Here is an 18069-nt window from a genome sequence, read left to right on the forward strand (position 1 = left end):
TTGCTGCTATATACTGTGTCTGCTCTTCAGGTTTCGGGCTAGAATCCTGGCAAGGCTAACTCAGCCTTTCATCCTTCCAAGGTGAATACATCGGTACCAACTCCGGTTGGGTAATATTGTAGGTATATATGTTCTTTCGAAAGCGTTAAAGCGTCAGCTCTATATAAATAAAACATCATTATCATGAACCCTATACAAGTGAATCCAGGCCAGGAAAGCTGCTGTAAAGCAGCCAGTTGGACTCCTTCGAAACACGTGCACTATTCCGCAGCAGGCCTGGTGATTCGGGGCATACCAAAACATGGAATCATAGTACTGTGAATCCCATAACATCATTTTTTTTTAATTGCATTTCAGCAAAAATATAAATGGGGGTTGGGTTGAGGATGAGAGGTGGCTGTGGGGGGTCTCTCCTAGCATATATTAGTGGGAAAATTGAGTAAAAGGAAAAAAAAAATTCCATGTGTTCTGCACGTCCATTATTTGCTACAGCTGAGTCAGAACCCGGGCAGACAGGAGTGGCAGGCTAGCAACACTCAGCTCAAGCAGTGGGAGGTGCTTGAGGGTGTGGCCATAAATATGAGTGGAACGTGAAGTCTGATCAGAGTGTTTCAACCAGTGGAAAGAAGCAGGAATGAGCTGGAAGGGACATTGCCACCGGGATTGGAGGACCCAGGCTAGAGTTTCACCAATCAAAGCTTGGGCTTCTGGCCCACTTATTAGCTGAGCCTTGGGGACACTGCTTAGACGTCAGCCTCGCATTAACGTTCTGCTTCACAGCTGAGGAATCTGGGGCGAGGGGTACAGAGGCACCGAGAAATGCTGCTTCACTCAGAGGTACAATCATTGTACGGTGCACTCGTAAATTAATACAATACGGGCCCGGTTCATGGAATGTTTTGCACGTTCACAGTGACTTTTCACTACTGAAAAGAGACTTTGCACTGTCGACAACTGATTCATGGAACTGTGCAAAGTGTAATTTTGCAGTGCAAAGTCAGAACAAAATCATTTCTGCAGTACAAGATGAACTTTGCACAGACTGCATAGAAAAATACACAGTTCCACGAATCAGGGTTTGTGTGGGCAGTGCAAAGTCACTTTTCAGCAGTGCAAAGTCACTTTGAACCGTGCAAAGAATTCCATGAATCAGGCCCACAATGTACTCAAGATATTTCTGGTATAAGGGGGTATGCCCCGTATCCCAGCAGCACCCCTTTATGTTTTTTTATGAACCCACAATTGGGGTGCAAAGTTCTGTGTTGCTCATCGATCTTTCCATAACCCCTGTGTCCTCAGCACACACCATGGAGCATTAACATCTGCAATCACAGTTGCGGATCACAGTGATCCACTGAAGAGTGCTGACCCCCCCCAGAACCCGCGTCACCTAAGGCACCTGTCTCTACACCCCTGGGCCACAGGCCCCATGCAGCACCCTGGGGAGCAGAGGGTTCATTGTTGCTGTGGTGCCCCGGCCTCCCTGGGTCCCATGCAGCATCTTGGGGGGTAGAGGGTGCATTGTTGCTGTGGTGCCCCGGCCTCCCTGGGAACCATGCAGCATCTTGGAGTCGCAGAGGGTGCATTGTTGCTGTGGTGTCCCGGCCTCCCTGGGTCCCATGCAGCATCTTGGGGCGCAGAGGGTGTATTCTTGCTGTGGTGCCCCGGCCTCCCTGGGACCCATGCAGCATCTTGGGGCGCAGAGGGTGTGTTGTTGCTGTGGTGCCTTGGCCTCCCTGGGACCCATGCAGCATCTTGGGGCGCAGAGGGCTCATTGTTGCTGTGGTGCCCCGGCCTCCCTGGGTCCCATGCAGTATGCCCTCTCTGGCTGTGCATCCTTCCTCTATATTCACTTGAGCGGCGTGGCTGACGGCACCTGTGCATATATGCACAGGTGCCTCTGGCACCACAGTGATTTACCAGTGATTTAGTGTGGGGTGGAGTGAGCTGTGCTCCTCTGGGGGTTCTGGGCCAGGGTTCAAGTCCGAAAAAATAGTGGGGACACTCATTAACGTACTAATTGAAGGTGGCATCCCCCGAAAATTGCATATCAAGGTGCCCTCTGAAAAAAGTTGTGGTACTACTTAAAAAAAACATACTGAGCATGCACTTGTAATCACAGTTGGAGTGTGTGGGTGCAGTGGGCTGTGCTCCTCGCTGAGGGTTCTGAACATACTAGGTGCGCACTTGTAATCACGGTTGGGAGTGTGGGGGGGGGTGCAGTGGGTTTTGTTGCTCTCTGGGTGTTCTGGACATACTGGTTGTGCACTTTTAATCATGCTTCTTAGTGTGGGGGTGCATTGGGCTGTGCTCCTCTCTGGGGGTTCTGGATAAACTGGGTGTGTACTTGTAAACCCAGTTAGGAGTGTGGGGGGTGCAGTGGGCTGTGCACCCGTCTGGGGGTTCTGGATATACTGGGTGTGCACTTGTAATCATGGTTGGGAGTGTGGAGGTGCATGGGCTGTGCTCCTCTGGGAGTTCTGGACATACTGAGTCTGCACTTGTACACATGGTTGGGAGTGTGGGGGGTGCAGCGGGCTGTGCTCCTAAATGTGGGTTCTGGATATACTGAGTGTGCACTTGTAATCACGACTGGCAGTGTGGGGGGAGCAGTGGCCTGCATTCCTCTCTGGGGGTTCTGGACATACTGGGTGTGCCCTTGTAATCACAGTTGGGAGTGTAGGGGATGCATTGGGCTGTGCTCCTCTCTGGGGTTCTGGATATAATGGTTGCACACTTGTAATCATGGTTGGGAGTGTGGGGGCGGGGGGAGCAGCGGGCTGGGTTCCTCTCTGGGGGTTCTGGATATACTGTGTGTGCACTTGTAATCACGGTTGGGAGTGTGGGGGGGAGCAGTGGGTTTTGCGCCTCTTTTTTGGGTTTCTGCATATACTTGGTGTGCTCTCTGGGGGTTCTGGATGTACTGAGCATGCGTGCACTTGTATTCATGGTTGGGAGTGTGGGGGTGCAATGGGCTGTGCTCCTCTCTGGGGGTTCTGGATATACTGAGTCTGCACTTGTACTCACGGTTGGGAGTGTGGGTTGTGCAATGGGCTGCACTCCTCTCTGGGGGTTCTGGATATATTGGGTGTACACTTATAATCCCGTTTGGGAGTGTGGGGTGTGCAGTGGGTTGAACTCCTCTCTGGGGGTTCTGTATATGCTGTGTGTGCACTGGTAATCACGGTTCAGAGTGTGAGGGGTGCAGAGAGCTGTACTACTCTATGGGGGTTCTGGACATACTGGGTGTGAACTTGTAATCACGATTGGGAATGTGGGGGTGCAGTGGGCTTTGCTCCTCTCGGGAGGTTGTGGATATACTGGATGTGAACTTGTAATCATGGTTGGGAGTGTGGGGGGTGCAGTGGGCTGTGCTCCTCTCTGGGGGTTCGGCATATATTGAGTGTGCACTTGTAATCACTGTTGGGAGTGTGGGGTGAGGGGGGTGCAGTGGGCTGTGCTCCTCTCTGGAGGTTGTGGATATACTGGATGTGAACTTGTAATCATGGTTGGGAGTGTGGGGGGTGCAGTGGGCTGTGCTCCTCTCTGGGGGTCTGGCATGTATTGAGTGTGCACTTGTAATCACTGTTGGGAGTGTGGGGGAGGGGGGTGCAGTGGGCTGTGCTCCTCTTGGGGTTCTGGATATATTGGGTGTGCACTTGTAATCACGATTGGCAGTGTAGGGGGTGCAGTGGCAGTGGGCTGTGCTCCTCTGGGGATTCTGGATATACTGTGTGTGCACTTGTAATCACGATTGGCAGTGTAGGGGCTGCAGTGGGCTGTGCTCCTCTGGGGGTTCTGGATATACTGGGTGTGTTCTTGTAATCATGGCTGGGAGTGTGGGGTGCAGTCGGCTGTGCTCCTCCAGGGGTTCTAGATACACTGGGTGTGCACTTGTAATCACAGTTGAATGTGGGGGGCAGGGTGCAGTGGGTTGTGCTCCTCTCTGGGAGTTCTGGACATAGAGAGTGTGCACTTGTAATCATGGTTCGCAGTGTGGGCGGTGCAGTGAGCTGTGCCCCCCTCTGGAGGTTCTGGACATACTAAGTCTGCATTTGTAATCGCCGTTGGAACTGTGGGCGGTGAAGTGGACTGTGCTCCTCTCAGGTGGTTCTTAACATACTTGATGTGCACTTGTACACATGGTTGGGAGTGTGGTGGGTGCAGTGGGCTGTGCTCCTCTCGGGGGTTCTGCATATACTGAGTGTGCACTTGTAGTCACGGTTGGGAGTGTGGGGGTGCAGTGGGCTGTGCTCCTCTCTGGGAGTTCTGGACATAGTGAGTGTGCACTTGTAATCATAGTTGGGAGTGTGGGGGGTGCAGTCGGCTGTGCTCCTCTCTGGGGGTTCTGGACATACTTTGTGTGCACCTATAATCATGGTTGGGGTGTGGGGGTGCAGTGGACTGTTCTCCTCTGGGGGTTCTGGATATACTGGGTGTGCACTTGTAATCACAGTTGGATTTGGTGGGGGGTGCAGTGGGTTGTGCTCCTCTCTGGGAGTTCTGGACATAGTGAGTGTGCACTTGTAATCACAGTTGGGAGTGTGGCGGTGCAGTCGGCTGTGCTCCTATCGGGGGGTTCTGGACATACTGTGTGTGCACTTGTAATCATGTTAGGGATTGTGAGGGTTGGGACAGTGGTGAGTGCAGTGGACTGTACTCCTCTCTGGTGGTTCTTAACATACTTGATGTGCACTTGTAATCATGGTTGAGAGTTTGAGGGGTGCAGTGGTCTTTTCTCCTCTCTGGGGGTGCAGGACATACTGGGTATGCACTTGTAATCACGGTACGGAATGGGGGGCTGCAATGGGCTGTGCTCCTCTCTGGGGGTTCTGGATGTACTGAGCGTGTGTGCATTTCTAATCATGGTTGGGAGTGTGGGGGTGCTGGGGCTGTGATCCTCTGGGGGTTCTTGATATACAGGGTGTGCACTTGCAATCCCGGTTGGGAGTGTGGGGGGGCTTGGCAGTGCTACTCTATGGGGGTTCTGGTTTTACTGGGTGCACACTCGTAATCACGGTGGGGATTGTGGGTGTGCAGTGGGTTGTGCTCCTCTGGGGGTTCTGGATATACTGAGTGTGCACTTGTAATCACGGTTGGGAGTGTAGTGGGTGCAGTGAGCTGTTCTCCTCTGGGGGTTCTGGATATACTGGGTGTGCACTTGTAATCATGGTTGGGAGTGTTGGGGGTGCAGTGAGCTGTTCTCCTCTTGGGGTTCTGGATATACTGTGTGTGCACTTGTAATCAAGCTGAGAGTTGGGGGATGGGTTGCACTTCTCTCTGGGGTTCTTGGGCACTCCAGGTGACCACTTGCTCTGTTCTAGGTGGAAGGGGCAGTGATCTGCGTTCCTCTCTAGGGGTTCTGGATATACAGGGTGTGTATTTTTAATCACGGTTAGGAGTGTGGGGATGCATTGGGCTGTTCTCCTCTCTGGTGTTTCTGGATATACTGGGTGCACACTTGTAATGACGGCTGGGAGTGTGGGGGCGGAGTGGCTGTTCTCCTCTTTGGGGGTTCTGCATATACTGAGTGTGTGCTTGTAATCACGGTTCAAAGTGTGAGGTGCTGTGGGCTGTGCGCCTCTTGGGTTTCTGGATATAATGAGTGTGCACTTGTTATCACGGTTGGGAGTGTCGGGGTGCATTGGGCTGTTCTCCTCTTTGGGGGTTCTTCATATACTGAGTGTGCACTTGTAATCACTATTGGGAGTGTGGGGTGCTGTGGGCTGTGATCCTCTGGGGGTTCTTGATATACAGGGTGTGCACTTGTAATCCCGGTTGGGAGTGTGGGGGGGCTTGGCAGTGCTCCTCTGGGGGTTCTGGATTTACTGGGTGCACACTTGTAATCACAGTTGGGATTGTGGGTGTGCAGTGGGTTGTGCTCCTCTGGGGGTTCTGGATATACTGAGTGTGCACTTGAAATCACGGTTAGGAGTGTAGTGGGTGCAGTGGGATGTTCTCCTCTCTGGGGTTCTGGATATACTGGGTGCACACTTGTAATCATGGTTAGGAGTGTGGGGGTGCATTGGGCTGTGCTACTCACGGGGGTTCTGGATGTACTAAGTGTGTGTGCTTTAATCACAGCTGGGAGTGTAGGGGTTCATTGGGCTGTTCTCCTTTTTGGGGGTTATGGATATACTGGGTGCACACTTTTAATGCCCGTTGGGGGTGTGGGGGTGGAGTGGCTGCGCTCCTCTAGGGGTTCTGCATATAATGAGTGTGCACTTATTATCACAGTTGGGAGTGTCGGGGTGCATTGGAATGTGATCCTCTGGGGGTTCTTGATATACAGGGTGTGCACTTACAATCCCGGTTGGGAGTGTGGGGGGGGGGCTTGGGCAGTGCTACTCTATGGGGGTTCTGGATTTACTGGGTGCACACTTGTAATCACGGTTGGGAGTGTGGGGGGTGCAGCGGGCTCTGCTCCTCTGGGGGTTCTGGATATACTGAGTGTGCACTTGTAATCACGGTTGGGAGTGTAGCGGGTGCAGTGGGATGTTCTCCTCTCTGGGGTTCTGGATATACTGGGTGCACACTTGTAATCAGGTTTGAGAGTGTGGGTGTTCCTTGGGCTGTGCTACTCACGGGGGTTCTGGATATACTGAGTGTGTGCTTGTAATCACAGTTGGGAGTGTGGGGGTGCAGTGGGCTGCACTCCTCTGAGGGTTCTGGATATACTGAGTGTGTGCTTGTAATCACAGTTGGGAGTGTGGGGGGTGCAGTGGGCTGCACTCCTCTGAGGGTTCTGGATATACTGAGTGTGCATTTGTTATCACAGCTGAGTGTTGGGGGCTGGGCTATGCTTCTCTCCGGGGCTCCTGGGCACAGCTGAGAGTTGGGGGCTGGGCTATGCTTTTCTCTGGGGGTCCTGGTCAAAGCTGAGAGTTGGGGGCTGGGCACAGCTGAGAGTTGGGGGCTGGGCTATGCTTCTCTCCGGGGGTCCTGGGCACAGCTGAGAGTTGGGGCTGGGCTATGCTTCTCACCAAGGGTTCTGGTTAAAGATGAGAGTTGGGGGCGGGGAACAGCTAAAAATTGGGGTCTTGGCTATGTTTCTCTCCGGGGGTCCTGGGCACAGCGGAGAGTTGGGGGCTTGGCTATGCTTCTCTCTGGGGGTCCTGGTCAAAGCTGAGAGTTGGGGGCTGGGCACAGCTGAGAGTTGGGGGCTGGGCTATGCTTCTATCTGGGGGTCCTGGTCAAAGCTGAGAGTTGGGGGCTGGGCACAGCTGAGAGTTGGGGGCATGGGCTATGCTTCACTCCGGGGGTCCTGGGCACAGCTGAAAGTTGGGGGCTTAGCTATGCTTCTCTCCGGGGGTTCTGGGCACAGCTGAGAGTTGGGCGCTGGGCTATGCTTCTCTCCGGGGGTCCTGGTCAAAGCTGAGAGTTGGGGGCTGGGCACAGCTGAGAGTTGGGGGCTGGGCTATGCTTCTCTCCGGGGGTCCTGGGCACAGCTGAGAGTTGGGGGCTGGGCTATGCTTCTCACCAAGGGTTCTGGTTAAAGATGAGAGTTGGGGGCGGGGCACAGCTAAAAGTTGGGGGCTTGGATATGTTTCTCTCCGGGGGTCCTGGGCACAGCTGAGAGTTGGGGGCTGGGCTATGCTTCTCCGGGGGTCCTGGTCAAAGCTGAGAGTTGGGGGCTGGGCTATGCTTCTCTCCGGGGTTCCTGGTCAAAGCTGAGAGTTGGGGGCTGGGCTATGCTTCTCTCCGGGGGTCCTGGATAAAGCTGAGAGTTGGGGGCTGTGCTATGCTTCTCTCTGGGGGTGCTGGATAAAGCTGAGAGTTGGGGGCTGGGCTATGCTTCTCTCCAGAGGTGCTGGATAAAGCTGAGAGTGGGGGGCTGGGCTATGCTTCTCTCCGGGGGTCCTGGGTAAAGCTGAGAGTTGGGGGCTGGGCTATGCTCCTCTCCAGAGGTGCTGGATAAAGCTGAGAGTGGGGGGCTGGGCTATGCTTCTCTCTGGGGGTCCTGGGTAAAGCTGAGAGTTGGGGGCTGGGCTATGCTTCTCTCTGGGGGTCCTGGGTAAAGCTGAGAGTTAGGGGCTGGGCTATGCTTCTCTCTGGGGGTGCTGGATAAAGCTGAGAGTTGGGGGCTGGACTATGCTTCTCTCTGGCGGTGCTGGATAAAGCTGAGAGTGGGGGGCTGGGCTATGCTTCTCTCCGGGGGTCGTGGGTAAAGCTGAGAGTTGGGGGCTGGGCTATGCTTCTCTCCGGGGGTGCTAGATAAAGTTGAGAGTTGGGGGCTGGGCTATGCTTCTCTCTGGGGGTCCTGGGTAAAGCTGAGAGTTGGGGGCTGGGCTATTCTTCTCTCTGGCGGTGCTGGATAAAGCTGAGAGTTGGGGGCTGGGCTATGCTTCTCTCCGGGGGTCCTGGGTAAAGCTGAGAGTTGGGGGCTGGGCTATGCTTCTCTCTGGGGGTCCTGGATAAAGCTGAGAGTTGGGGGCTGTGCTATGCTTCTCTCTGGGGGTGCTGGATAAAGCTGAGAGTTGGGGGCTGGGCTATGCTTCTCTCCAGAGGTGCTGGATAAAGCTGAGAGTGGGGGGCTGGGCTATGCTTCTCTCCGGGGGTCCTGGGTAAAGCTGAGAGTTGGGGGCTGGGCTATGCTTCTCTCCAGAGGTGCTGGATAAAGCTGAGAGTGGGGGGCTGGGCTATGCTTCTCTCTGGGGGTCCTGGGTAAAGCTGAGAGTTGGGGGCTGGGCTATGCTTCTCTCTGGGGGTCGTGGGTAAAGCTGAGAGTTGGGGGCTGGGCTATGCTTCTCTCTGGGGGTGCTGGATAAAGCTGAGAGTTGGGGGCTGGACTATGCTTCTCTCTGGGGGTGCTGGATAAAGCTGAGAGTGGGGGGCTGGGCTATGCTTCTCTCCGGGGGTCGTGGGTAAAGCTGAGAGTTGGGGGCTGGGCTATGCTTCTCTCCGGGGGTGCTAGATAAAGTTGAGAGTTGGGGGCTGGGCTATGCTTCTCTCTGGGGGTCCTGGGTAAAGCTGAGAGTTGGGGGCTGGGCTATTCTTCTCTCTGGCGGTGCTGGATAAAGCTGAGAGTTGGGGGCTGGGCTATGCTTCTCTCCGGGGGTCCTGGGTAAAGCTGAGAGTTGGGGGCTGGGCTATGCTTCTCTCTGGGCGTGCTGGATAAAGCTGAGAGTTGGGGGGTGGGCTATGCTTCTCTCCAGGGGTGCTGGATAAAGCTGAGAGTGGGGGGCTGGGCTATGCTTCTCTCCGAGGGTCCTGGGCACAGCTGAGAGTTGGGGGCTGGGCTATGCTTCTCCCTGGGGTGCTGGATAAAGCTGAGAGTTAGGGGCTGTGCTATGCGTCTCTCCGGGGGTCCTGGGCACCCCGGATGAGCACTTGCACTGTCCTATGCGGAAGTGGCAGTGATCTTGGCTACTCTTTGGGCACCCTGGGATCCCTGTGCGATCTCTTCCTTTGTAGTCGCAGCTGAGAGGGGGCGTGCGGTGGACTTTACACCTCTCCGAGGTTCTCGGGCACCCTGAATGTGCACTTCATAATATGTAATAACGATTGAGGGGGTGGGTGGGGGTGTTGTGCTCCTCTCTGGTGTCCGGGGCGCCAGAGAGGGGGTGGGGGGTGCTATGTGCCACTCTCCGGGGACCCCCGAACACTGAGGGTGCACTTGTTCTTTAATCACGGGTTTGGAGGGGTGGGGCGATACGTGCCCCTCTTCCAGGGATCCCCGCCCCCTCAGGGTGAACTTTCCGCTTGCGCTGCAATCACGGGGATGTATGTCGGGGAAGGGGGCTGAGGGGGGAGGGGGGTTGTGCCCCTCTTCTGCGGACCCCCGAATCCCTAGGGTGCACTTGCTCCGCAATCGCCAGGGGGGGTGTGCTCCCCTCGGCTCGGGGGCCCGGAAGCCTCGGGTGGGCGCTCGTCTCATCCAATCAGCGCGACGCAGGAGATCCGGGAGTCGGTCCTCACAGACACACGCCATCACCTCCCTCGTGAAGAGCCGCCAGGCTGCACCTGCCGGGAGCGCGGACCCGGGTTTGTTGACGCTTGTTTCCTCTTTGTGTGTGTGTGTTTTTTTTCTTTTGGCGTTTGCGTTGGAAATAGACGTGCACCAAGCGAGAGGCCGCAGTTGGGATTTGGTTGTGTCGGCGTTCCCCTTTTTGCGCATTGTGAATGCGCGCACGTACTTCTAGCGCCGCTTAGATGACGGGCGGCGTTTAACACACACTCGTCCGGTCGTGTTCGCTGCTCTTCGTTTTTCTAAATCGCTATAATACTTCTCCATTTGTGCATGAATGGTAGTTATCATTTTGTCATCAACATTGTTTCCCAAATGATCACTTGCGTGTCTTTTGCTTAAAAAAAAATACCTTTCTTGATTCTTCATATTGTGGGTTTTCCACTGTCTCTTGGGCGAACTGTGAATTATAACTTGGGCGTGAGTCTGGCAGGGGGGGCTTGGACTTAAGTCTTTTCTAAACGGAGAGATAACTCAAAGGGTTAAGGCACCTGTTGGCAGCGATCAGAAAAACGATAGCCCCGCCTTCCCCTTTAATCTTCCGGGAGAGGCTGTGTGTGCGATGCCTGACCTTTGTTATGGGCACCTCGGGCGGGGAGAGTGCTACAGGATTGTACCGTCCCTGTACCTTTTCAGATATCTGTCCGTACTCTTCCAGGCGTGAGCCAATACAAGCCTCTTTTCACACACGTATTCCTCTTCCCTCGCATTGAAAAAACACACACACGTGTCCCTCTTCTCTCGCCTTGGAACACGCACACGCACGCACACAGAACCCGTATGTACCGTTATATGCGCATATTTGAAAATGTAAATGTTCACAATGCAGGACAACGAATACGCAAACTATTCGCCCCTCGTTTTATAATCAGACAGGCCCTAGACACCAAAGTCACTGCACGCGAACACGACATCCCTTGCAGTCTGACCACGTCCTAGCACAGAGGGTGTCTCGTTTAAACTAGAGTACTCCCCCGCGCCAAAATGATGCCTATACTCTCCAGTCGGGGGAGCCTTGAGTGTCCCCCCTGTGTGCCTCTACTGTCTGGGGGCAGCAGGTGGAGGTGTGACTTGATAGCATGCACCTTAAGCATGCCTCGGTGCGCTCCCTTCCCACAAAACACACGCAAAGGCAGCGTGCCCTTCTAATGGTGGTCTTTGGAGCACCCCCAGCCCCAGGGAAGAGCTGTGATGACACAGCAGACACCCACAATGAACACGTCTTCACTGAACCAGCATGGTGCACGCCGTCGTGTTACCTGTGCGAAGAGGAACGAAACCTTCACCTGGCGATTGGGGTCAAAGAAAATTGAAGTGGTCGACACCTTTAAATATTTGGGATTTCAGATCTGCAAAAATTCGACACACACAAAAACTGCCCAAATGCTGAAACAAAAAGCGCATGCCTTGTTGAATCAAGCAATAATCCTGAAGCACAGATTGTGTGGCTTTTCACTGCAACCTCTAATAGATTTCCATAGAGCCAAAGTAGCCCCTGTGGTGAGCTACGGTGCTGACGCCCTGCTAGCCATTTTGAAAAAACAATGGCCTTCATTGGAAGGCTGCTTCTGGAAGAGTGTGCTTGGTCTCCCAAAATCGATTCCAATTCAGATTATTAGAAGGGAACTGGGGCTAATCTCTCTGGAGAGCCGGGGAATGGAAAGCTTTGACGCTCTTTGGGAAGTACTCAGAGACTGGTCCTCTGAGGATCTTTACGCTAATAAAAGCCAAGGAGGACGCTCTATAACAGAGTGCTGGGGTCTTCATGGGACCAGGCTTGTGGATTTCACTTGGAGAACCTGGGGTCAACTCTTGTAGAACTGTTGACCAATCCATCCAAAGTCAAGAAAAAGATGTGGAAAAGAGACTGGATTGCCACCTGTGAGGCAGCAAATACATTCAAATGGTTTTGTCACCTGGCGCATGGAATGAGACCGTTTGGAGATACTCCAGGCTACATAAAGAAATTCCCAGATCAATATTCAGAAGCAGTTTATGCGGATCAGGTATAACCTGTACCCTACAATGGAGATGATATGGCAAGATGGGGCCGGAGCTCAGAAACCCCACTCTGCAGGTTTTGGAGGGAACCAGGAGTTATGGAAAACCTTTTCCACCTTTGCACCCAATGCCCAGCATTAACCAAACTAAGAACATACAACTTTGAAAAAATTGTGGAAACACACCTTCTCTCTTGGCAGAAGACTGGTGGACAATACTGCTGAGAGGGGAAACACTGTGCTGACTATTGCAGTAGTAACATTCTTGGTAACATGTTTGGGATGTAGGACTAATGTAGTAGCCTCAGTGAACAACAGGAACTGGATGATAACTGTGATATCTTAACAAGATGAACGCTCACTAGGATGGATTTCTCTCTCTTTTGCTAAACGATTTTTTATTTAACTATTTCAAGCAAATAAAAAATAAAACAAAAATTGAAATTGTAGAACAAAACCAAAGGTTATTGGTCTCAAATAAGCAGACTTGAAAACTGAAAATAAGCTTGTCAGGGGCATGTGACATTTAGTCACTTTCCCTTCTCAATGACCCATTCCAATCATATGGCCTCCATGAAAAGAACAAGCAAGCAACAGCCTAAACGATTCAACTAGAACGCGAGAAGGCAGCCTTTAAACAAGATCAAAATGGCGACCACTGGCAAAGTTGAGCTATGAGCCTCAGCACTTTGGTTGCATAATTTATAATTTGGCTACCTAATTGCCTCCCTCAACTAATACTTCATTCTCTTCATCTGTGGTGGCGACACCGTATTCACAACTCCCATTGGACGGATGGGGCTCTAGACCTGCACCATACTGATACTATGTTAGTTTTTATTGGTTGCACTTTCGGGTGCAGGCTCATTCTTTTCTTGCACAGTCGATGATCCTATCACAAAAGGTCATGTGCCCAGGTTTATCACATTCAGAGTGTGGGAAGGCTGAGCATGTGTACCTGGCATTTAGTACTGCAGTTTGGGACATGAATACATCTCCGCAACACATGCTGAACAAAATGAGCTATCTCCAGAACCATCCTGGCACTGAAATATATCAAAATATTTCAACTTTGGTTATTACACGTCATCAATATATTCCCCAAAGAAAGGCAAAAAGACTCCTCAAAGTGTGCAATAGCAAACCAACAAACCTTAAGTAGTATAGTGAACACATAATGCATTACAGGACTGTTAACAAAGAAACCATGTGCACTGCAGTAAACATAGAATGCACTACAGGATTAATGAGATCAGACCTTAGATTCCAGCAACGGGCCCAGCAGCAGGCTCTGAGTCTCTGCAGCACACCATACAATACTAAAGTTATTTATGTGTTCCAAAACATGAGCACCAACCTCTTTCCATGAAACAGCCAGACGTGGACCTCTCCAAGGCCAGGCCAGGGAACCTATGACACGTGCCCTTTTTCCCCTATCATTTTGAGTTATATTTATGGGATCACTGGTAATGTCAGGAGGGAATCACCCAAAAAGCCTGGAAAAAAGCCTGAATGGGAGATTTGGCCGAATTTTGTTTGAAAATTCCGAACGACCGAAAAGTTTGACCAACTATATTGTGAGCGGGGGTTGGTGTGTCCCGCGCAGCAGAGCTCACGGAAGTGAAAGGGAACAAGCGTTGGAGGGACACCGCGAGTCGACGGCACACAGCAAAGTATGCAGCTGCAAGTTAAGTAGGGGGTAAGGGTGTGGGTGGGGCAGGGTCCAAGTCGGAAATTTTCAGGGGAGAAAAGACCACAGGTTATTTTCACAAAATAATCTCCAGTCTTTTCTCCCTCGAACATTTCCGTCACGGGCTTCCAACTCCAATCCGTCAGGAGTACTTCCCCTCCCCAATCAACAACACCACAAATAGGCCTTAATATTCTATCTAACCCTGTCTATGGCTCATCTAGAACCAGTGAACCCCTCCCCCTTGAGCAATGTTAAGCCAAGAACCAAGCGGGTGTATAGAAAGAATACATTTGTATTAGTTATTATGGAAAATGTAATATTGACACAAATTCTCATGGATGCCACATTCTCCATGGCACCATAACAAAGATTTAATACAAATCAAAATTGAAACGCTTCATTTTGCGAAAACCATTTCACGCATGCAGCAATCTAGTTGGTTATCTCCATGCACGCTTAGCAAGGCATTAAGGTATGGTTTTTAACTGCCTCACATGTAAACCAAATGTTGACTGGTGCAGCGCCATGAGCAAAACTGACCGTCCTATTGCACCATAAACCTTTTAGAACATACACGTTTAATTTATATTTGGAACCCTTTCTCATCACCCCTCTGCAAAACAAAATCTCACTTCCCTCAGGAAACACTCCCTCACTTTCTATAGCAAGTGTACATTTCAAATAAGGACTTCACTTTATTTACTTTATGCCAAACATGTGTCAGCCCCAGCACACACACCCAGATATTCAGTTTCATTCAGCACCCTTCTTCTTAAAGGCAAGTTCTGAGGAATGGTGAGCTATTGGAATTTCATTTTGGACAAGGACACCCCTTCCTTTCAGGGAGTTCTGGAGTTGGCAATGAGGAATAGGAATGCTAAATTATTTTCAAAATATCTATAGCTTGAATTAGCGCTAGGAAAGGCAGTGGGGGTTTCAAACTCCCCTGACCTCTCCCCCAACGTTCAAACACTATACAGGAGTTACTTACATTATTATTTAGTAAAATATGTGAAGGGGCTACTTCCATACCCCCACACACTTATTATAGGGAAGGTATTCACTCAAACAGATCCCCCAACACACTTGGCTCTGTTGGACAAACTACTTACATTGGATTTCTGGGTTTGGTGCTCAGGAAAGACATCCACATTTTAGGACGATCTCTTTGGGAAACCTAGGGATCTGTTCAGGCACTTCAGCCATGGATAGCCACCAGCATTCATACCTCTATTTGGCTCTCCTTGCAAAGATCCCAGCCTCTTTAGTCTTTTCAAATTGATGTCTCCCAGGCAATGTTACCTCTGCAGCATTTTTCAATAGTTGCACCTAGATGATTTATAGGCAGCTCCCCTCATTCATTTCCCGGGCAGATCTCCCTGACTTCCATTGTGTGTGTCCTTATCAATCCTCCACCACACCCACAGAAATATCTAAATTATCATATGCCAGCCTATGGCTATTCATTTTCATTGGTAAACTATTCTGCATCCCCTTATTCAAGGGCTAGCCCCCCTTCTCTGATTGGTCACATCAGTTTGCCAAGGCCAAATTGGGAGGGGCAAGTCCTTCCACTTAAAGTACTTTTTCTCCACCTTTTAATTTATGCACTTACAATGTCACTACATGGCGAAACGTAGTTTATAGTGAATTCTAATATATATATATATATATATATATATATATATATATATATATATATATATTTGAGTTCTTCTCAGCATGCCATATTTATTGAACTATGTCCGTGTTGTCACAAGGTTGTGGGTTTGAAGGAGGGTTTTTCCTGCTTTCTTCTAGAATAACAGTTATCAATTTGAAATGTTCTAACCAGATATCGAACTTATTAAGTTGACACCTCCCAAAATCTCTGCTTCATGACATTTTCTGGGTAGCTAGAAACACATCTATGGTTGTAACCTGGTTTATAATATATATATATATATATATATATATATATATATATATATATATATATATATATATATATATATATATATGTATATATAATATATATTTGAGTTCTTCTCAGCATGCCATATTTATTGAACTATGTCCGTGTTGTCACAAGGTTGTGGGTTTGAAGGAGGGTTTTTCCTGCTTTCTTCTAGAATAACAGTTATCAATTTGAAATGTTCTAACCAGATATCGAACTTATTAAGTTGACACCTCCCAAAATCTCTGCTTCATGACATTTTATGGGTAGCTAGAAACACATTTAAGGTTGTAAACTGGTTTCCAAAATTCACATTTGTGTGATAGTTGTGGCAACAGAAAGGCCTAAGCATTACCGTGAAACCTGTTCTATTCCTGTATATGGTTCCTGAGAATCAATGAAGTATGGTTCTGTATACACTCCTATTGTCCCCTCTTAATCTTGTGCATATGTTTACTTCAAGTGCATTAGGTTTCATTTTGCCACTGAACATTATCTCTGGGCATCTGCTTCCATCATTGACTCTGGCCTGGTGTAAAACCATGAATCACTCTTGCAAAGTCAGGGGTCTGCAGAAGAGATGTATCTTCTTGGTCAGATGGTGTAACCTCTGCCCTCTGAACATCATGGGGCAGGCTCTGCAACATGTCATTTAAGTCTTGACCACACCATTAAACACATTTAAATACATGTAGTTTTTAAAGATTTTACTTCCATTAAAGTGTCTTCTGTTTATCTATGGGGCCATCTGCTAACCTCATAAAACCATAGTCCATCACAAGGAGATTTGACTTTCAGATAAAGAGTTGAGTAGTGCTCTGGGGAAGGGGAACATGTCTCATGGGCAAACCCAACTTTTCTCCATGCACAGAACTGATGTTTGAATGGTACCCTTACATTATGGATGAAGCTCTCTATTCCATTTTAACATAATTGCGTCTTGCCATCAATGTTCCCTTTTCCATCATGACATGTATTCACATTACCCTGGCAATGGAAATTCGATTTCATGTGCTCATTATTTTAGACTGCAAAATGCACTCACTTCCATAATAACAATTTCTGCTTTTTGAAAGTTACACATTAGGCATCAGTCATTTTAACAGGAAAGTAGGCCATAGTCACATATAATTAAAAATACTTTCATGGCTATGAGTTTTGCATGCAAGGCGCACACTTAATAAGTGTATTTCTCTTCCTTCGAAAACAGCATTTTTGATGTGGGAGTTGAAAATGTAATGCTGCCTTTTCGTCTGTCAGCTCACAATGTGACTTTCCAATTTCCCTCTGCAGCCTGGTTCCATTTTGCACAGGTTCCTTGCTTCAGCTGCAGATGTACATACATTTGAATTCACTCAGCACATTGGCAGTGTTGAACCTTTTGATGATGGCTTTTCAGTCTGCCAGTGTGCCTTCCCATGACAAGAAGGTATTTCTGGACATCTTGGGCCTAACATGGCCTTTCAGTTCATTTGATCCTGGGGCTGCCATTAAACCGCACTCAATGAAGGCTTCTCTAGATTGGGAGGTCCTTGAACATTTCACAAAGTAAACAGTGAATTCTGTATATATAATTACAGCACTGGCATTAGCTAGTAGAGTGAATAATGGCACTCATTTTGACTGTACCCCGGGCTACTGGGAACTTGATCCTAGTGACCTCTAACCCTGTCCTAATTGAAGAATCAGAATTAAGTATTATGTCTCCAGGCTATACTGATGAGCAAAAACAGACTGCCAAGAAAAAATGAGAACACAGATTTAGATGAGAAGCCTGCAACCATTGGATCTTCAGACATTTTGGACTACAGTTCCCATCCGACCTAGCCAGCATAGAGGAGAGGCATTAAGGGAGTTTGACTTCAAAATGTGTGGGATCCTTTAAATTGTGTACACTCTGACTGTGCCCACAAAGATATGAGTCTGGCACTCACGTGGCACCAAAGAGAGCATGTCAAAGTGCTTAAGTTTTCAATCCAGTCTTGCTGACTCTTGGTAGTAAGTAGAGGGCACCCCACATGTAAAATATCAGTCCGCCCCTAGATCCAACTGTCACCTGACCCTAAACACACAGCTCTAAGCAGCACTCAGTCTCTGCTTCTCCACAGACCATGTGAACGGATCCACAAGGATTCATCTGCATCCAGGCTTTCCCAAGACTTTTTCCAGGGGAGCTCTAAACAGAAGCTCAGGCACAATGCTTGTCACACAGAGCTCAGACCTCACTCGCGCTGGAGAGAATACAGGGAACTGGCTGGTTCCAAGCACTCTAGACCGTCTCAGTTGCTATTAAGTAGAAAACACTACATCCTCTGCTTCCAGAGACACGATGCGCAATAATCCCATGGAGGCTATCTGTTTATTTTTTTTGTTTGTTTGTTTATTTGTTTATTTATTTATATAGCGCTCTTGACCCAGGGGTATATGTGCGCTTTGAACATCAGGTTACAAATAACAGACAATAGTGCAGTAG

General features: G+C 49.6%; 1 protein-coding gene across 13 annotated transcripts in view; it reads left to right on the top strand.

Annotated features, from left to right (window-relative positions):
• The window catches only part of ADGRB1 (adhesion G protein-coupled receptor B1), a 698686-nt gene that overhangs the window by 18188 nt on the left and 662429 nt on the right, over window positions 1–18069 (top strand). The window contains exon 1 of one of the 13 annotated variants that reach the window (XM_069621726.1): window positions 9863–9984. The exons of the other annotated variants lie outside the window; for them this stretch is intronic. The gene's annotated coding sequence lies outside the window, so the exon portion shown is untranslated. Of the gene's footprint in view, window positions 1–9862; window positions 9985–18069 lie in introns of those variants that run through there. 13 annotated transcript variants of the gene reach the window in all.

The sequence above is a fragment of the Ambystoma mexicanum genome, chromosome 5q (genome assembly GCF_040938575.1).
Source record: "Ambystoma mexicanum isolate Mex_15411 chromosome 5q, UKY_AmexF1_1, whole genome shotgun sequence".
NCBI classification, from domain to species: Eukaryota; Metazoa; Chordata; class Amphibia; order Caudata; family Ambystomatidae; genus Ambystoma; species Ambystoma mexicanum.